Source organism: Sminthopsis crassicaudata, chromosome 4 (assembly GCF_048593235.1).
Source record: "Sminthopsis crassicaudata isolate SCR6 chromosome 4, ASM4859323v1, whole genome shotgun sequence".
NCBI classification, from domain to species: Eukaryota; Metazoa; Chordata; class Mammalia; order Dasyuromorphia; family Dasyuridae; genus Sminthopsis; species Sminthopsis crassicaudata.
The window spans coordinates 406,564,953-406,580,577 of record NC_133620.1 but is presented as its reverse complement, the minus strand read 5'-3'; the positions used below and the strand labels follow the sequence as shown (position 1 = coordinate 406,580,577).

The 15,625-nt window shown below is 34.6% G+C and overlaps 1 pseudogene; it reads left to right on the top strand.

Annotated features, from left to right (window-relative positions):
• The first annotated feature begins 3,609 nt into the window (after nt 1-3,609).
• LOC141540914 (solute carrier family 25 member 33 pseudogene) overlaps nt 3,610-15,625 on the top strand; it is a 153,270-nt pseudogene continuing 141,254 nt past the window's right edge.

Sequence of the window (15,625 nt, the reverse complement as noted above, 5' to 3'; positions counted from 1 at the left end):
ATATATATATATATATATATATATGTATATATATATATATATATATATATATATATATATATATGTATATATGTATATATATATATGGCTCATTTAATAACTAGATTTATAACCCAGTTATGTATTACTTGATCTCTTAGCACTGCAGTCTCTATCCTGGTACATTGAAGCTGCTGGATTAGATCACTTCTAAGGTTTTTCTCAGTTTTACCATTCTGCAGATTTTATGATGCTGAGCCCTTTAGGATCTTAAGTGTTTGAGTCTCAAGCCTGAGTCTTGAACTAGCCTTGAATTCTTCTGAACTCCAAAGTTTTCTGAATGTGGAAGCTCAAATTGGATTAAGATCCAGGAAATTTACACTGCTTGGGTCTGAAGGAAGAGAGAGTGAATACGGAGATTAAGAGCTTTGCTCCTGAAACAATGGTGAGGAAGAATTTATTGAATAGAAATATATAGAATTTATTGAATAGAACAGAATAGAAATAAATTGAATAGAAAAGGTATATTGATGGTGGGGAAAGGCTCCAGAAGCAGAAAAGGCATGGTGGTAGCCAATGCATATATTTATATGCATTCATGGTTTCCTTGAAGATGCAAGAGGGAGTATAAGTTTATATAGCATCCCAACTATGGAAGTACTTGGCTCCTCACTGAGTCACAGATTGTCATGATCTATTGATTTTGTGTCATCTTGATTGTCTCTTGCTTCCTTGTATGTCTGGCTCTTTTGCTACCTTGCCTTCTGATGTCATCTATTCCTTTTTTTTTTTAACCTGTTTGGATTTGATTTGTCTTTTGATGACATTCCTTTCTGCACCTTGGATCTAGCATTTCCGAGTTGTGTCTCATCCTCTCCACAGCAAGAACCTGAAGTCCATCCCTAATGGTTCAAAAAACTTTCTTGTGCTTCTCACCATAATGTAATGTAACTTTGATGGCATTGAATTAGGGAGCCCTCCACTCAGCCAAATCCTACAGAGTCCCCAAGGCCCTGATCAAATTTCTCCTACAGCTAGAGGAAGCATGGGGTAGCAGAAAGATTCCTGAACTTGGGGTCAGAGGATGTAGGCTTAAATCATGTCTGCTCCTTTCTACCTGTGTAACTTTAGGCTAGTAACCTTCTCTCTGGGATTTAGTTTCCTCATTTGTAAAGTGAGAAGGTTGAACTAGATGATCTAAGATCACTTATTTATAACTTTAAAATCCTATGATTCTCCATGAAAACTTGTCTGATTATTTCAGTCATCTTTGTTCTCCCTCTCTCTTATGCCATAAAGTTTTAGCATTTCCTTGCATGCTGTCTCATCCTTCCTGGATGGCTCTGCCATTATATTGATATGGGTATTCCTTCCATCAGTGTTGATTATCACCTATTTCTCATCCTGTGGGATTCTTATTTCAACTGCTCTCATGGATCCTTCCTAGAGAATCTATTATGTAGGTCTTCATACATTTTAGTAGCTATCAGTAGAATGTGTTAAAATAATAATAACAAGCTTTTATTGGGTGCTTACTCAGTATAAATGCATTGTATATTTATGCTTTACAAATATTCTCTTACTTCACTCTCATATTATCATGGAGGCAGGTGTAGTACATATTGTTTAAAGTTGGAAAAGAAACTAAAAATCATCTGGTTCTATCCAAAATGGGAATCCTGATAGGTGGAAGGATTGGTCCTAGGTCACATAGTTAATGGTTGAATTCTCATTCACAATCTTGTTCTCTGTCCATAATAATCATCTCTCCTCTCTCTTTCTTTCTCTTTTTTAACAGTGAAGAAACTGAGGCTTAAATGTGTATTGTTTGTTCCTTTGTGGAATGATCTATGAGACAATCACATGGCAACTGGCCCTGGATTCAAGGTTTAAATTTATCAAGCAACATAGATACACAATTGTTCAAAGACTGTCACATTTCCCTTTCCTAGTCTGAATTTCTTTTTCACATTCAGTCTTAGAAACCAATACAGTAATTCAAAGATTATTCACTGACCTCCCCCCATTGAATCAAAACAATATTGCTAGAGGTTGATTTTCCATTGCTTTTGTTTAAAGAAAACTGAGATTACCTTTTGCTCTGCATCTCTCACCCACTCCATTTTTAAGTGTTTCTTTTTGTTGCCTTCTTGAAGTAATTTATGCAGGAGCATACATGGCATTGTAGAAAGGATGCTGAACTTAGTCAGGAAAACCTTAGTTCTAATATCCTTCCTCTGACATTTGCTTATGATCTCTTTTTTTATTTTCTCTGAGCCTTATATTATTAATCTGTAAAATGGACATGGTAATGCCTGTGGTTCCCATATCATAGAGTTGTTGTGAGGACTAAAAAGATAATTTATATAAATCACTTTGCAACTTAAAGAACTAAATGAATGTCACTGCAGGAATGCACAGCAATTTGAACAGGCTTGCTAGTGCCAACTGTTAAATTTTCATGGTGAGCATTTATACTTTGGAAATCAGCAAAGTGATTGAAATAGGGCCTGATTTATTGTTTTGTTGATTGTCTAAGAAAATTTCAATACTGCAGATTAAATTTTAAAGAGTATTGGGTATCGTTTTGTGCCCTCCTCCACCTCAAAAGTTAGATATAAAACCTTTACTAGCTACCCATTAAATGACAGCTATTATGAGCAGTGATAAATGGCAAGGGCAGAATCTGAATTTGAGTCCTTGTTCCAAATCCCATACTCCAAACTGGTCTAAGAGTTTTCAGAGAATTCTGCAAATGTGCACAACTTGTTCCTTTGTAGGATGATCTACGAGGCCGTCATATGGCAGGCAGCCCTGGCTACATCATTTAAATATATCAACCAGCAAAATACACAATTGTTCAAAGACTATGTCATATTTCCCTTCCCCAGTCTTGACTTCCTTTTCACACTCAGTTTTAGCGACCAACCCAGTAATTCAATTATTATTCCCAATCTCCCATCACTACACCAAATCAATATTGCTAGAGCTATAGGTTGATTCTCCCCCTTTGGTTTGATAATTCAAAGAAAATAATGAAGTTACCTATTGCCCTACCACCTCTTTTTAAAGAAATATTTATTTTTGTTCATGATGGTTTATCTATTTACAAAATCCACTGACAGCTAAAACTATACCAGGGACATGATTATAGAGTATCTGTTTACCTAGTATAGATCTTTCATCCTATGGAATTACTGCCTATAAAGTCCTCTTTAGAGTGGAGTGCCATATGCCAATTCAAACAAAAAATCCAAACAACTGTTGGCCAAGGATACCGGGACAAACCCCTGATGTGTGATTACTGTCTGCTGAGTCAACATCTCCATTCATCACTGGGTTTTGAAGTTTAGAGTCTGTGGAGCATTTCAGCAGACCTCATCAGCTTGACCCCTATCCCTTTTTACAGACATGGAAACTGAGGCTTTTCTTGAGACAAATTTTATTATTCTTTAAAAGTCCTCTTTTCTTTAGATTTAGATTTAGAAATTTAGATTGCAGTCATTTCTCTCAATGTTTTTGAGGTAAGTGGTTATATTCCCTAGGACAGTATTCAGTTAATTTATTTTAGCAGTAACTATTGGCTTATAACTTGTTCCTGGGGAGTTCACTACTTTTCAACTTAGAGGGATGAGAATCAACAAGTTGGGAGCAGCACTCTCTGAGACAACCAGTCCCCCGCAAAGTACTTCTCCAAATGTATCATAAATAAGGCATAAGATCTAAGGGGACCAAATCAACTTCTCATTCAATTTTCTTTAGTGGTTCTCCATCCCACCAGACGTTGGAAGCATTCTGGCTGCATGAAGAAGGAATAGCTGTACCTTATGTGCAACTTGAATAAAAAAATGAAAGTCTGGCCTCCAACACATACCATATACTCCTTCTAACCTCCTACTCTCCCTACTCCTTCCCCCAAATAGGGACCCTTCCAGGTCTTCCTGGTCTGGGAATTCCACTTGGTCAAACCTTTCCTTCTGTCAGTTATCCCAGATGCTAAACTAATTGGCTTGATGCTCAGATGAAAGCATCAGTGTCCAGAAAAGCAGGAAACCTGCTCCCTCTCCCCCTCCCCCAAAGCTGTTAAACCTCAATTAGGCCATAGACAGGGAAGGTGTAGATGAGTCCAGGGTAATTACTGGGCTTTGTCTGACAGGCAAGTTCCTGGAAGCTCAGCCAGAGCAGGTGATTTGGAAACATGATCCTCCAACAGCTGCAGACAGCCCCCATTCCACTCCCACTGCCCAGCCTGCAGGGCTTGACCTCCAGGCTGCTGACAGCTTTCTACAGTTTGCTGTACCAAACAACTTAACACCATTTGGGTCAGCTGGTCCCTCCTTCCTAATTCCCAGGGATCACAAACAGGCCATGGAGCCACCCAGGAAGAATTATCAATTGACTCTTCGCCCCCAGCTCCTATCAGAAAGACCCTACATACCACTTGAGAGTAAACTTTAGAAAATGCATCCTGCATGAATAGGATCAGCTCAAATATATCCTGAGAAGGTTCTCTTGAGGTTTCTGATGGCTAATGCTTTCTTCTTCCTCACATCATCCTGTATTTGCCAATTAGCTTAAATGATACTTTCCAGCCACCCTCCCCTACCCATCACCTTTTTCCTCCCTATCTTTGAGGATGAGGGCAGTTTTCGTTTTGGTGCTTGTTCTCTCTGAGGGATCTCCTGTTTCTCTTCTAACAGAGCTTAGTATAAAGTGAAATAGGTGGGAAGCACACTGGTTTTGTAATAGAAAATTTTAATTTAAATCCTACCTTTGTTCCTTTTTCCCTATGTGATTTTGGACAAGTTAATTATCTTCCTTGATCTGTGTCCTCATTTATAAAAGGGGGGGCTAGATTTATTATTGGATGGCTTTTAAAGACCCATTTTATGATTTGTGATCTTAGATATTTGGTACTCATATTTGTTGAACATAGGCAGTAATGTTGTGGTACAAGGCATTTTAGAATCAGATGTTCTAGGTTTGATTCTTGGGTCATCTCAGACAAGTCACAACTACAATGCATTGTTTCTTCATCTTTAAAATAGGGAGGGTGGATCAGAAAATCCATAAATTCTCTTCTGGCTGTGAACTATGAATTTAAATTTTGAAAGCATATCCTATCAAATATAGGTTCATCTAAGAAATATTCATCTTTTTATTTTTTAAATTATAGCTTTTTATTGACAAAACATATGCATGGGTCATTTTTTCAACATTACCCTTGCAAAAACTTCTGTTCCAACTTTTCCCCTTCTTCCCCCCATCCCCTCCCCTAGATGGCAGGTAGTCCCATACATGTTAAATATGTTAAATATAATATAGGTATACATATTTATACAGTTGTCTTGCTACACAAGAAAAATCAGATTTAGAAAGAAGGTAAAAATAACCTGGGAAGAAAAACAAAAATGCAAGCAAACAATAACAGAAAGAATATAAATGCTACATTGTGGTCCACACTCATACCCCAGTGTTCTTTTGCTGGGTGTAGCTGGTTCTGTTCATTACTGATCAATTGGAATTGATTTGGATCCTCTCATAATTGAAGAGAGCCACTTCCATCAGAATTGATCCTCATATAGTATTGTTGTTGAAGTGTACAATGATCTCCTAGTTCTGTTCACTTCACTTAGCATCAGTTCAAGCTTCTCTGTATTCATCCTGCTAGTCATTTCTTACAGAACTATAATATTCTATAACTACAATTTGCCCAGCCATTCTCCAATTGATGGACATCCATTCAGAAATCATTCATCTTGATCAGTGTACCAGGGATACAAAGATGACTCAACATAAAAAAAGACCAACCTCTTATACTTTATCATATTAAAAACAAAAAATGTCCCAAGCCACATAATTATTTAAACTGTTGAAGAAAAAACCTTTGACAAAGTATAACACACATTTATGCTTAACAAACACAACCCCTAAACCCCGACTCAAAGACAAAACCCTATAATAATTAGTGCTTGTGGCTGGATTTGTGTCAATATAATAAAAATGAAAATATCATGGATAATTTAAATTTTTTCCATGTATTTATTTTTAATACGCAATGCTTTATGATTCATGTTGGGATAGAAAAATCAGAACAAAAGGGGAACACCATGAGAGAGAAAAAACCAGAAAAAAGAATAAATATAACATGTTGATTTACATTCAATCTTCATAGTTCTTTTTCTGGGTACAAATGGCATTTTCTGTTCAAAGTCTATTGGGACTGCTTTGGAACACTGAACTACTGAGAAAAAACAAGTCTTTCATAGTTGATCATTAAACATTCTTCCATTATTGTGTACAATGTATTCCTGGTTCTGCTTGTTTTGCTCAACATCAGTTCATATAACTCTTTCCAGGTCTCCCTAAAATTAGCTTGTTCACCATTTTTATAGAACAATAATGTTCTATTGCCTTCACAACTTATTCATCTATTGCCCAAATTGATGGGCACCTATTTATTTTCCAATTCTTTGCTACAACAAAAAGAGCTACTACAAAAATTTTTGCACATGTGGGTCTCTCTCTTTCTTTATGATTTCCTTGAGATACATGCCCAGCAGCTGCATTCTTGGATCCAAGGGTATGCACATTTTGACAGCCGTTTGGGCTATCGGTTCCAGATTGCTCTCTAGTATGGTTGAATCATTTCACAACTCCACCAACAATGTTATCAGTGTCCCAGTTTCCCCATATTCCTTCCAACATTTATTATGATCTTTTTCCTGTTATTTTAGCCAATTTGAAAGGTGTGAGGTGGTACCTCAATTGTTTTAATTTGCATTTCTCTAATCAATAGTGCTTTAGAGCATTTTTTTTTCATATGACTATAGATGGCTTTAATTTTGTCATCTGAAAATTGTCTGCTCATATTCTTTGACCATTTATCAACTGGGAAGTGACTTGTATTCTCAAATTTGGCACAGTTCTTTATGTTTTCAGAAACACTGGCTGTAAGGAATTTTCCCCAGCTTTGTACTTCCTTTTTAATCTTGTTGGTTTTGTTTGGGCAAAACCTTTTTAATTTAATGTATTTAAAGTTGTCCATTTTGCCTTTCATAATGTTCTCTAGTTCTTCTTTGGTTATAAATTCCTTCTCCAAAGATCTGATAGGTATCCTTTGCTCTCTTAATTTCTTTATGGTATCATCCGTTATGCCCAAATTATGTCCCCATTTTGACATTATTTTTGTATGGCATGTGAAATGTAGGTTTATACTGAATTTCTGACATATTATTTCCCAATTTTCCCAACAATATTTGTCAAATAGGGAGTTCTTATTCCAGGAACTAGAATTTAGGGGGTTTATCAAATACAAGGTTACTATAGGCCTTGAATATCTTGTTGTATATATCTATTCAATTCCACTTATTCATCACTCTATTTCTTAGCCAGTACCAAATGGTTTTCATGACTAGTACTTTATAATATGCTAAGCCACCATCCTTTGTATTTTTTTCATTAACTCTCTTGATATTCTTGATTTTTTGTTCTTCCAGATGAATTTTGTTATTTTTTTCTTGTTCTATAAAATAATAGTTTGGCAGTTTGATTGATATGGCACTGAACAAGTATATTAATTTAGGCATAATTGTCATTTTTATTATATTTTTAACTTGGCCTATCCATGAGCAATTGATATTTTTCCAATTGTTTACATCTGACTTTGTTTCTATGATGTGTTTTGTAATGGAATTTCTCTTACTATGTCTTGTTGAAGGGCTTTGTGAGTCAGAAATCATCAGAAATGCTGATGATTTGTGTGGGTTTGTTCTATGTCCTGCAACTCTGCTAAAGCTGTGAATTGTTTAAAATAGACTTTTGGATGATTTTCTAGGATTCTCTAAGTATATCATCATATCATCTGTAAATAATGATAGTTTTATTTCCTCATTGCCTGTTCTAATTCCTTTAATATCTCTTTCTTTTTTTATTGCTAAAGCCAACATTTTTAGTACAATGTTGAATAATAGTATTGATAATGGGCAACTTTGTTTCACCCTGATCTTATTGGGAATGAGTCCAATTACTTTACATTATAAATAATGCTTGTTATTGGTTTTAGATAGATACTGCTTATTGTTTTAAAGAAAGCTCTCTTAACACCTATGTTCTCTAGTGTTTTTAATAGGAGTAGGTGTATTTTGTCGAAAGCTTTTTCTGCATTTATTAATATTATCATATGATTTCTGTTGGTTTTGTCATTGGCATGGTCATTTATGTTAATAGTTTTCTTCATATTGAACCAGCCCTGCATTCCTGGTCACTGTGTATTATTCTGCTGATAAGTTGCTGTAATCTCTTTGCTAACATTTTATTTGAAATTTTTGCATCAATATTCATTAGGGAGATTAGTCTGTAATTTTCTTTCTCTGTCTTGGCTCTTCCTGATTTAGGTATCAGTACCATATTTGTGTCATAGAAGGAATTTGTTAGGACTCCTTCTTTACCTACCTATTTTCCCAAAAAATTTACATAATATTAAAATTGATTGTTCTTTAAATGTTCGGTAGAATTCTTTTGTGAATCTATTTGGCCCAGCAGATGTTTTCTTAGGGAGTTCATTAATGGCTTGTTCAATTTCTTTTTCTAAAATGAGACTAGTAATTTATGCTTTCTCTGGACAATTTATAATTTTGTAAATATTCATCCATTTTGGTTAGATTGTTGAATTTGCTGTCATACAGTTGGGCAAAATAGTCCCCTAATTATTGCTTTAACTTATTTTTCATTGGTGGTAAGTTTACCCTTTTCATTTTTGATGCTGGTAATTTTTTTTCTTTCCTTTTTAAAATCAAAGTAACTAAAGGTTTACATATTTTGTTGTTTTTTTCATAAATATAACTCTTGGTTTTATTTATTCAATAATTTTCTTAGTTTCAATTTTTATTATTTTCTCCTTTGAGTTTCAGAACTTCTAGTTTGGTATTTAATTAGGGGCTTTAAATTTGTTATTTTTCTAGCTTTTTTAGTTGCATTCTCAATTCATTGATCTTCTCTTTCTCTATATCATTCTTGTAGCTATTTAGAGATATAAAATTTCTCCTAAGATCTGATTTGGCCACATCCCATAGATTTTGGTAGTTAACTTAAATTTTAATGGCATCTCAATCTAATTAACAAATAATACTTGATAGAGTTTGATAAAATAATAATAAAATTAATTTAGAAAAATTTAAGATTTAAAAGGCCAAGACAAATAATGAAAAGAGGTAAGGATTAAGGGAAGAGCACTTTCAGAACTAAAACTATATTATTAAGCAGTAGTCAACAAAATCCATCTGGTATTAGTTAAAATTTAGAAAGTAGATCAATGAAACATTAGACACAAGAGAATATGAAACAATGCAACTCCATTAACATAATGTTTAATAAGTTGGAACACATAAAATGCTTAGGAAGTTCTTTCCTTATTTTGCTAAACATGAATGGGAAAAATAAAAATGCAGCTGGAGGAAATTGAGCTCATGCTAACATCTTTATATACTAGCTATTGACTATGTGCTCCAAATGCACATGCAATTTTAATATTAAAGATTATATTTGAAGGAAATTTGGAATTAATTGAGGCATGTGAGACAGTGGCCTAGGAGTGTTTAGCACAACATACCCATACAAAAAGGCACTGTGCTATATGAGCAAAGCAAGAATAGCAGTAGCTTAAAAGAAACATAAGATGTGCAAAATTAAAGATACGTCCATTGCAAATATCCACATGGACTATTTATACCTGACCTGTGATGGAGCTTTCCAAGTTCATATCATCCTGATAAGCCACAGTTGGATACACTATACCTTGACCTGGTGATAGTGATATCATTTTGGTCCTCTTTAAGTATGAAGAGCCACAACCAATCAAATAATACTATAAAAATTAGAAGAAAAGCTAATTACATATATCTTACAACTACGAGTAGGAGATATGTTCTTAAGAAAACAAAGATTTGAGGAAATTGCAGAAGATAGTTAATAATTTGGATTTTGTGAAAGTTTTTGTGAAACTTTTTATTTCTGCACAAGCAAAATTAATGCATTTAAGATAAGAAGGGAAATGGTTGAATGCAGGGAAATTTTTGTATCACATATTCTCAGATAAGAGTTTTGTATCTAAGATGCATAAATGACACATATATGTACATGTATACATATGTATATATATATATATATATGTATATGTGTATACATAGAGATATATAAATATAGATATATGAACCAAAAACTGTTTCTCAACATGTAAGTTGAGACAAAAAGCCTGATATGGACAAAAAGGTCTCTGATGAAGAATTATAAAGTACTCACTACTGCATGAAAGATTATTTCAAATCATTTAATAATAAGAAAAATAAAAACCCTAAGGTTTCACCTCACATCCTGAAAACTGGCAGATGACAAAAGATAAAAATAGTCAATGTTGGCGGGGTTGTGACCTGAAAGTGGAATAGTAGAATAGCATTTTGGAAAGCCATTTGGAACTCTTCAAATAAAATTACTCCAATGCCCATGCCTTTTGACACAGAGATTTCATTACTTTGGTTTATTACCCCAAGGATTCATTGGAAAGAAGAAAGTATCCACATACACTAAAATATTTATAACAGAACTTTTTTTTAATAGCAAAGAATTAGGGAAAAAGTAGATCACGTTCAATTAGGGAATGGCTAAACAAAATATAGTCCATTAATGTAATAGGATATTACTATACTATAATAAGTGGCAAATATGATCTCAGAGAAGCATGGATAGATCTATATGAACTGATGCAGAGTTTAAAAAATAGAGACCCAAAAACTATTTAAGACTACAACAATGTAGATAGAAGGAACACACAAGAAACATGGCCAGAAAGAAGAGATATCCCTTTGGGAAGTCTAATGTTGTTCATCAAACACATTTCAAGTTTTTTATATATTGATCAGTTATGTTGGTTTTCTTCCCTATTTTTGTCTTTAAAATACTATTTATCATATGTGATGACTCTCTGGAAAGGGGAGGGACAGTGGGAGGAATTATGGTGATATAAAAATCAATAAAAGTTTATTTTTAAAATTATGTGTCATAATCAAGACATAAACAATGTGCCTGCTATGTGAAACGAGGAGAGGTTGAGGTGATTCATGTGTTATTTTTCCTGGTACCATTCCAAAATAGGATTTAGAGTAAAACATGGTACAGTCTGGGTCTAAGTATCTTTCAAGGGTCCAGCTAAAGCATCTTCAGTCAGAGAAAGCTTGAAAAATGCACAAGTCAGAACCAAAAGTATTGGAGTAATCTCAAGGAGTTAACTGTCAAGGTTAGAGGGCTTAATGAGCTAAGTTACCATTAGCAAAAGATTAGATCCAAATAAAGAGTAACAGTATCCAGTACAGGTCCTAAATAACTTTAAAGTTAAATAAGATGGAAATCTCTGACAGTTGTTTCTAATATTCTGAGAGGTAGGTGTGAGTATGTTCTTCCATGAAGAAAAGGAATAGGGAAACAGACTAGAATCACAAGAAATCTATTTTACAATAAACACTGAAATAAATTGACTTTTTAAGGAACATTTGTATAATGAGTCACATTTTATCTTTTCATTAGATCTTATTTTCTACTCAGGATATTTTCAAAAATATTTTTTAAATTCAGCCTAAGGGAGAATTTCCTAATAATATAGAGTAAAAAAAGTGGCATAGTACAACTCAGGAAGTAGCGACTTCACCATGACTGGAAATATTCATGTTGAAGCTGGAATGGCCATTTATAGGGAATGTTGAAGAAGAGATTCTAATTTTGATATTGGTTGGACTATGGTCCCTAAATTTCTTTCAATTTGGGTACTAGGATTTGATGACTTGTTTGAATTTAGCAAGCCACTAATGATTAGGAGGATAATTTGTATTTATTCTTTCAACATTATTCAGGAAATGTAGTTATAGTTGAAAAAGGATAAACAAACACAATGAAGGGTTATATTGATTGAAAGACATGGGTGAATTTATCAGATTTGGTAAGTAAGGGTGAAGGTAGGAATGGGAAAGCACTGTATTTTGTTAAGAAGACGATTTCAAATCTTGTTACTGACACATCTTAGATAAGTCATTTATAATTTATTCAATTGTAAAAAGGGGGTTAATAATACTACACCTAATAATATATCAAATACATTATAAGTCTCCAGCAGACTAGACCTACATTCATTGGCCAAATAATCCACTTTTCACGAAGGTTTTATGTGACATTAATCTATCTGCTATTATTTGTACTTTGTACTCGGTCTTCCAACTGTGTACCTTTTTACTGGTTGTCTCTAATGTCCAGAATGTACTCCCTTCCTCATTTCTGCCTCCTGGATTCCCTGGCTTCCATCAAGATTAAGCTCAAGCCATTCTCCAATTGATAAATGGTCAAAGGATATGAACAGACAATTTTCAGACGATGAAATTAAAACTATTTCCACTCATATGAAAGAGTGTTCCAAATCACTATTGGTCAGAGAAATGCAAATTAAGACCACTCTGAGATACCACTACACACCTGTCAGATTGGCTAAGATGATAGGAACAAATAATGATGAATGTTGGAGGGGATGTGGGAAAACTGGGACACTAATACATTGTTGGTGGAGTTGTAAAAGAATCCAACCATTCTGGAGAGCAATCTGGAATTATGCCCCAAAAGTTATCAAAATGTGCATACCCTTTGACCCAGCAGTGTTACTACTGGGCTTTTATTCCAAGGAAATACTACAGAAGGAAAAAGGACCTGTATGTGTCAAAATGTTTGTGGCAGCCCTTTTCATAGTGGCTAGAAACTGGAAAATGAATGGATGTCCATCAATTGGAGAATGGTTGGGTAAATTATGGTATATGAATGTTATGGAATATTATTGTTCTGTAAGAAATGGCCAACAGGAGGAATACAGAGAGGCTTGGAGAGACTTACATCAACTGATGCTGAGTGAAATGAGCAGACGCAGAAGATCACTGTACACTTCAACAATGATAATGTATGAGGATGTATTCTGATGGAAGTGGAAATCTTCAAAATAGAGAAGAGCTAATCCAATTCCAATTGATCAATGATGGGCAGAATCAGCTACATCCAGAAAAGGAACACTGGGAAATGAGTGTAAACTGTGAGCATTGTTTTTTTGTTTTGTTTTGTTTTGTTTTGTTTTGTTTTGTTTCTCTTCCCAGATTATTTTTACCTTGCGAATACAATCCTTCCTTTGCAACAACAACAACAACAAAATTCGTTTCTGCACATATATATTGTACCTAGGATATACTATAACATTTTTAACATGTATGAGAATGCCTGCCATCTAGGGGAGGGGGTGGAGGGAAGGAGGGGAAAAACTCGTAACAGAAGGGAGTACAAGGGATAATGTTGTAAAAAAAAATTACCTATGCATATGTACTGTCAAAGAAAATGTTACAATTATAAAAATTAATAAAAAACAAAATAAAACAAAAAAAGTTTTATTAAAATTCAAGAGCTTACCAAAAAAACAAAAACAAAAAAAAAGGATTAAGCTCAAATATTTCCTTCTGCAAGAGGCCTCTGCTGATTTCCCCCTCCCATCTCAGTTCCCAGATGGTGCCTTTCCCTGAAATCACTTTCCACTTACACTGTATTTATCTTATATGTGTATAGTTGTTTGCATGTTCTCTCCTCGATCTACTTATGAACTCCTTGAGGAACCATAATTTTGCCACTGTATACCTAACTCTTAGCACAGTAGGTGTCAGGTTAATTAATCAGTGCTTGTTGTTGACTTACCTGTCTATATTGGAGTAAACATTATGTATAAATATAGTACTTTAGGAAGACTGAAAGGGTTTTGATCAGACTTAGGTGAATCAGCACCATTGCTTTACCATGAATCTCTTGACTTGTCTCCAAGTCTAGTAGAAGGCATAGTGGTAATATACACACTGTCTCCTCTTCCTCTTCCTCCTCCTCTTCCTCCTATTAATACTACATTTAATCATTAAGAAACTTCTAACCAAAATGACCCTGCTAGTTCAAGGACTTAGAAAAAGTAGCAGTTAATATGCAGATCAATCTGAAAATGGGTTCAAAAAAAGGAGGAGATGAAGGCCATTTGGTCAGTCAGATCAGATAATGGCAAGTCACACCCAAGAGTTCTCTATGGGTCACAAGTTTGATCATTACAATCTGTTTGCTGCTCAGGACCAACCAGGCATCTCCATGCTCTCTTGCCCTCTCCCACTTCGTTGACAGACAGATGCTGGTTTATTAGCCAGTGGGATTATCTCTGTAGCTATTCAGATGGCCAGCTGAGTCTGGCAGGCAGCCTTAATGAGCCTCACCCAGCATGTCCTTATTCTTGCCAAATGCTGAAAATAGAAAACTCTAGTTTTGCAGACTTGAGGGTCTGAGTTTCTAACCAGCTAATGGCTTGAAGATGGGTCTGCCTTTTCAAGTGTGGCTTGTTTTTGCTATTAAAATTGAGTTCAAATGACAAAGGCCAACATCCCATACATTAGAGTTTGCACAGAAGAATGGCTCACAACTGCTTTTCAGGAGACTGCATTCTGCCTATAAATTATGGCACCAACAGCCTGAAACTGAGTTATCACAGAGCTTCCAAACTTAGAAGAGTGGACTGGATAAGCCATTAGGAGAATGTTATATTTTCCTCTATAAGAATTCCACACCTCAGTGAAAGACATACTTGATAACACACCATTCCTTTGGTCCTTCATAAGTCCATTATGAAAAAAAATTCCTTTGAGCAGGAAAGAGGTAAAATGGGAGCTTAGCCCCTTTCAGGGCCAAAGTCCAGGTCCAAAACATCTATAGCTACATCTACATCTATCTGTCTGTCTGTCTGTCTAAGTACATATAATATACATATATATGTATATTATATGTAATACATAGACATTATGTAATACACTATCATTATGTAATACATAAAATACATAAAATGTATCACTCTGAAGCTCTTACCTCTCTATCAGGAAGTAGGTTGCATGTTTATTATTAGTCCTCTGGCATTATCATTGACCATTATAATTATCAGAATTTCTAATTATTTCAAAGTTGTTTGTCTTCACCATAGTGTTGTCAGAGTATAAATTATTCCCTAGTTCTGTTTACATCACTCTACATCAGTTCATAAATCTTAGGTTTTCCCAAAACCATCCTGGTCATCATTTATTATAGCACATTGTTTTCTATCACATTTATATAATGTAAGTTGTCTAGAAATTTCCCAATTTGTGGGCATCTTCCTCATATTTTCATTCTTTGCCAAAACAAAAGAACTATAAATATTTTTGAGCATCCATAAGTAGAGTTTATTTTGCTTAGGGCTAATCCCTTGCTAAATTTACTATCTTACTAATTCCTCTTTCTCCCTTAACCTTTTGTATTTGTATCCAGGGTACATGTGCTATTGTACATTCTTCCATTTTTGCTCAATTCAGATGAGAGTAGGGTTCAAGTATCAACTGCTTCATCTATCCCTTCCTCCATGTTTGTACAGATATCTACTTATGTATCTTGATTATGAGAGATGATTTTCCATTGATTTCCTTTTCCATCCTCCTATTATATTCCTCTTTCCATATCTTTATTATTCTCTTAAAATAATTAATATGGAACAGAAACACTCACAGTTTAATTAATTTCCCTT